Source organism: Egretta garzetta, unplaced genomic scaffold, assembly GCF_000687185.1.
Source record: "Egretta garzetta isolate BGI_Z169 unplaced genomic scaffold, ASM68718v1 scaffold322, whole genome shotgun sequence".
In the NCBI taxonomy this organism is placed as follows: domain Eukaryota; kingdom Metazoa; phylum Chordata; class Aves; order Pelecaniformes; family Ardeidae; genus Egretta; species Egretta garzetta.
Window position 1 is genome coordinate 4,489,870 of NW_009259044.1, and position 6,307 is coordinate 4,496,176.

Genomic DNA, 6,307 nt, shown 5'->3' on the forward strand with positions numbered 1-6,307 from the left:
GGTGAATTAAAACAGATTTGGGATTTCCTGAATGAGTTCTGATTCAAAATGAAATCTGTAAACCTGAAGCTTGAGTTGAACACCTCGATAAGATGAATGTTTCCTCACCCCCTTAAAGTAGCAGCAACACATCCTCTGTGCAGCTTGGCGAGACCTGCTTTGAGTCTCAAGCCTGTGTGAAATCTGGGTTTGACATTTGAAAAGAAGTGACTGAATAGAAATTTCTGTTGGATGCATGTAACCGCTGAGTTATTTTTTCATTCTGGTCTGCAACAGCATCTTTTTTTTTTTTTTTTTTTTTTTTTTTCCCTTTTTTTTCCTCTTGACTAGCAAGAAGAAAATCCATGATACTGCTGCAATAGTGAGGACAGCTTGCACAGAAGCAGTTTCACAGAGCAAGCTAAATTCATTTCAGGAGCAAAAATATTGCTATGATTTGATGGCTGTTGGGTGTTTGTGAAGCAGCGTGCTGGTTTCAGTACAGAAGTTGTAGCATCTGTATCCTGCTAATCCTCATTCATTCTAACTTGTCCCTCTGCAGTTCTGTCTTTCACGCGTCTGTTTTTCTGCAACAGCTGCTTTGGTGATCTTCACCTGCAATAAATTCCATTTTGAAAAGCGATTGTTGTGCCATTTGCTGCCAGTCTCTTGTCGTCTGGGGAAAAAAAGCAGGTCTCTCTAGCTGAGAAGGACCTCGTGAAATAAAGCTCGTAGCTGGCATTAACTCTAAATCACATTAATTTTCAAGACCAAGAAGCATGCGTGTGTATTTGTCTGTCTGGCCCTGGAGCCGGTGCTCTGTTTCACTCGGGCCGTTGATTAGATGACTGTCCGGAGTGAAGAACAGCGTGCGTGCCCTGCAGTGCAGCATCCCTCCTTGCCTGCAGATTAACCTGTGCTTGTTTTATTGCAGAGAGGAAGCCAGGGAACCGGACTCCTGGAGCACCTTGTCTCACACTGTGCACTCGGGGGACTACAGCGTGAAGCACCACCGCGGGCTCGATGTTTACATGCTGACGGTTGAAGCCAAGGAAGGGGTAGCGGCCAGCTTGGAGAGTGACATACGGCACCTTCAGATGCACATGCAGAGCCACCAGCACATGGTAAGGAAAAGGCTGAGATGATGAAAGAAAAGCAGAGGTGGCGGGTTGCTGCAGCAGCCTGGCCCTGGGGAGGACTTCCCTCCCTTTGGGGGTGTATTTACCTTGATGTTTTCTCTGGATGTTGTCAGCAAACATCCAGGTGGGACAGCTGCCTATTTTCTTCTCCTTTGAGCATGGGGAGATCTGATATAGCCATAGTAGGCAGCAAATTTTCTCTCTCAGAAGAGAAGCAGGCTTGGGGCTGTGCAATGCTGGCTCTGATTGGCCTCAGGGGCTCTCTCTACTCCCAGCTCCTGCCTTCTCCATTAGGTTGGGACCTGCTTAGATGGGCAGGGAAACCTCCCTGGAGGTGGACTAGTCCCTCCAGGGTGTCTGGCAGCCATCGGGCACATAAGGCAGGCTCCAGAGCGTGGCTGGGTCTGTTGGGGCTGTGCACGGTGGGTACATCTCTATTCAGATGGAAAGTTCAGGGTTAGAGAGTAGACTGAGGGGAGAGTCTCTGGGGCAGGTGATGGAGAAATCAGCCGTTTCCTTAGCACCCTGGTGCAGGACTTGGAGGACAAGCCTGTCCTGGCCGCACAGGGTGCATGTCCATAACGGTCCCCTCGCTGCACTCCTCTGGGACCCCACGGAGGTCAGACCACAGGAGCCATGGGGCTTTGGAAGGGCTTCCTCTCACTGCTTTAAAATAGGTGCCACAGGGATGCAGTTGGGACAGGAAGGTGAAGCAGCGGGACACTTCGGTGCCACTTCTCAGAAACACCCACGCGTCTTACGCAGCTGGCATCGGTTGTGGGTGTTCCTTCATCAGCTCATATATCTGCTGTTACAGAGGTGTGGGATCTAAATAACAGGATATTTTTGTTCCTTTAACTAAGGAAGGCAAGAATTATGGTCTGCAGGCAGTGGGCTGGGGGGATGTTCAGAGGTATGGGCCACCCTGAACCATTTTCACCCTTCCCTGGGTGCCTGAGATCTTAATTACTCCCGATCTCAACAGGAACTGGTGGCATGAGTGGCAAACCCAGGCTAATTGTGGAATTGTTTCCATCCAAAGACAAGAAAGCACAGCCAGCATATCAAGCTCGCTTCTTGTTTGCTCATGCGAATGCCAGATGGGTACATTTTGCCTGACAATAAAATCAGAAAAGGCTATGTTTAGACTTTTTCTTTCCAGCACTGTTTCACTTCACATCTAATCTGATTTAAATTTGGAAAGCAGCCCTGTAATTATTTCATTTAGGTTCATTTCGGGTCAGTTAAAAGCCAGTTGGCTTCCTCTGGAGACGGCTCTATTTGTCAGGCTGTCGGCAGAGTGACTTCACCATGAGGATGCTGGGGCTGCCGCAGCCCCTCCTTTTGAAAAACTTGCTTGTTCCCAAGTAAGCGTCACTGTTGTCTGTGTCTGTCCATCCTGGCTGGGATGTCTGTGTCTGTCCATCCTGGCTGGGATGTCTGTGTCTGTCCATCCTGGCTGGGATGTCTGTGTCTGTCCATCCTGGCTGGGAACGAGCAGCGTGGTCCCCATGCTCTGCTGTGGGGTTATGGCCACCAGACGGCCGGCATGCAGTTTGATCCTGTTTGCCCTTGCAAAAATTAGCTGCAGCCTGCGGGTACCGTGGCACGCAGAGCCCTGCGTCCCATCCCTGGTGCTATATGCGATGGATGGGGATGCTGTGCTGCCTGCCTCCGATGCTGACCTGCCTTGGGATGCCTTAAAGCCAGGGATCTCTGGCATAGGCGACAGCGTATATGGGAGCTGGGTAGCAGGATTATTTTAAATAGGAGATTCATGGCAAACCCCAGAATTAGGTTTAGTGGTCAGTGATTCAGTGGTGGTGCTCATCGTTTGCAAACCTCGGAGTGTGGAAAGACAAGTAAATGCAATATCCTCAATGCAGCAGTGGTGATTTTAGCCACTATTTGTACATGCAATACCCAAAAGTTCCCTGTGATGCACCAGTTAACATATTGGCCGTTTTAATACTCGGGGAGAAAAGGGGTGTTTAAGCTGACATTTTTTGACATGAAATTCTATTTCTCTGTGAACTAGAGTTTTAAAGTTTGCCGGGACCTGTTTCAGTTAGGCTTCTAGGATGCATGCATTTTTTGGAGTATTTTTACAAATAAATGCAAAGGGTAACAGTTTGAAATAGTTTCTTAGAGCTTTGTATTTGTGGAGAGTCACAGGCACTTACTGAGAAACCAGCATGACCTCCAAAAGCTTACGGCGCAAACCCCCAAGCCTACCACAGAAAATCAAGGGAGCTCTGTGGGGTGTGCATTGAAGGATTGAGGTTGCTCGTTAATTTAAGTCACTTTTTCTAAGATGTGAACATTGATAGGCAGCAAAGAGAATAAAAAAGAAGATACTGAAACAGGCGGTTCTTTTTTAGTAAAGGTTTGATTGTATCAAACTATAAAAGCTTGGGGAAACCTTGACAAAGCAGATGCTCTGGAAGGAAAATGCAGATTAGAGAGGAATTGAGTACGTTGCTACCGTTCCACGCTGATGCACATACTAATTTTAATAGTATGTCATAATTTTCAAATTCTGATTTCCATTTAGGAAGTAAATTTCAGATATTTAATTATGCATGCAATTCTCAGGAATAGATTAGATGATTAGTTCAGTCCTAGGAGTAGGAGACAAGTGGTGGTGTTTGGACATCGTCAGCCAATTCCCACGTCTGAAGTAGCGTTTCCGTCAATATGGAGAAAATCGAGCAATGCTGATGAGAACTGGGGAGTGCCACCGGGCAGGGATCTGAAGTTGCGCTTAAGCAGCATTTTCTCAAGCTCTGTGGGACTAGACTGGTATATATTTGTGTTATTTGGTAGGTTGAATTCTGCTGTTCACCGATTTTGAATTTGAGTGCACTCAAGAACTATGACTACTGCTGCTTGAAGGACAGTTACAAAGATGACGGCTCTTCTCAGTGGTGGCAGATGGTGTAACAAGGGGGTAGAGGGACAAACTGTGGCTTCAGGCTGGCTCCTTCATGGCAGGGTGGTGCAGCTCGGGAACAGATTGCCCAGAGAGGTGGTGGGTACTTTGCCATCAGAAGATATGGGGACTTGGCAGGACAAAGTCATGGCTGACCTGATGGTGATAGTCCAGCTTCAGGCAAGATAACGTCCAGATGCTCTTTCCAACCAACGTTTCTGTCATTCTAATAATTTCAGTATTACTGCATAACAAAATGAGCATGTCAAATACCCACTGCAGTACGTTTGTAACTCTGTCCCAGGGGACACCAGGTAGAGGTACAGAGGGAGCAGGAGTTGCATGAAATAGGATTATGTAGATATAGAACTTGTAGATGGTGGAGACAGTGTAAATGTGTGACAAAAAAAAAAAAAATCTTTTCTTTTTTGTCTTGTTACAGAGTTTAAGGCAGCAGACAGAGCCTGTACTGGATGATTCTGGAGACAGCTCTGCTAAAGGAGCAGAGCCGGATGGTCACCTGGCCGCTACCTCTCAGAGCCTAGAAGAGATGGCAAGAGAAGGAAGGCAGGAAAGTCCATCTGATCTTGTTCACCTGGACATCGGGCAGCTCTCAGACCCGACCCACCAGGAGGAGAAATGCAACAGCAGGAGTTTGGGAGCTTTTAATGATGCGCCAAATGACTTGCTGAGCCCAGGGGATGCAAAGTGCCCAGAGTGCTTCTGTGAAAGTAAAAACACAGTGACGTGGAGCGAAAAGGAAGAGGAGGGGCCAACCTCTGCTGAAGGCTCTGGGACTATATCGGATGAGAAAGACTGCACAGTGTGCCCGTGTGCAAGTGTAAACGGTGCCGTAAATCTTCCATCCTGTGGAAATACAAATGAGGAAGCTGGAATGACATCTGCTGGAGTTGGTTTGGATCAAGCTGGCTTGTGCAGTAAAGATAGTCCCCATCAGGAAGCTCAAGCTGCCAAGGAGCGTGCAGCTGACAGTACTGTTACTGTGGTTGAAACTGCAGGCGAAGCCCCAGCTTCCTTGGAGGGCGTGGATGTGGCTATGGGCCAAACTGAATGCAGGAACTGTACAGGGGCGGCTGAGAGGGCTGCGGGCCAGCAGCAGGTAGAGGATGGGATGGCTGAGGCCGGTGAAAGGAGGACTGCAAACCTAGAAGAGCAATCGCCAGCTAAGGAAGAGTCAGCCAGTGCTGCTCAGCCCTTACTCAGTGGTTTTAATGGCACTGAGTGTGCAGATGGGGAGGATGCAAATGCGGGAGTGGTGCCGGCACATGACGGTACGAATGCAGACGGTGGCACTGGCGAGGTCTCTCCTGACCTTTGCGAGCCTGGCGATAACAAAGAGACTGGAGCGGACTCACACGCTGATCAGGTAAACAGTGGCTTCTTGGAAAGCCAAGGCGATGTCTGTGTTGCAGCGAGGCAGGACGTCACTGCGAGCACCAGCGCAGCGTTGCCAGCGGTGAATGGGATGAAGGTTCCTGCGTGTGCATCAAAATCTGGTCCTGGTTTGGAAATCCATGGCAGCGGTAAGAGTGGAGAGGGAGAAGGGACGGTGGAAGCAGGTTGCACAGATGGGAAATCCAGCTCGCCCTCACTGGAAGACGGCGTGGAAACGGATAGCCCTGATGCTAAATCTGAAAATGGTGATGTTGGATTTAATCAAAGCAGCGCAGAACCTGCGTGTTGCCAGGAGAGCGGTAAGATCACTGAACGTGTGGCTGAAGTAATGGAGGGCAGCGAAGTCTGTGAAGAGGAGCCAGCAGGAACTGATACCACCAGCAGCAGCAGAGATGGAGGAAGCGCAGATTCTGCAGACCGGGGTCAGGAAGTTGCTAGCTGTCGCCCTGCTGATCAAACTGCCGTTAAAGCTGAAATGGGCGACGGCTTCAAACCAGACGCTGCTCAAGAGACCAAACGTGAGCCTGCATCGCTCCCTCTGGAGAACGCGAGCACATGCCTGGCAGAAAAAGAGCCTGCACAAAGCGAAGTGGAGATAGAAAGTGCTTCGGAGCAGGAGGGGCTGAGCGGGGAGGTGAAATCACTCTCTCCCCTGCCCAGAGGAGAGGGGCCAGCTGTGAGTGGGGAGGGAGATGCTGCAGTGGCACCTCCTGGGCAGGAGGCAGCTCTGCAAGGTAGTGACCCTGGATTAGCTCCGAGTGCTAAGGGTGTGGACTGTGCGGAGGATAACTTAACAGGCACACCGTCTGTAATTCATAATGAAGAACCTAAACAAAACCCA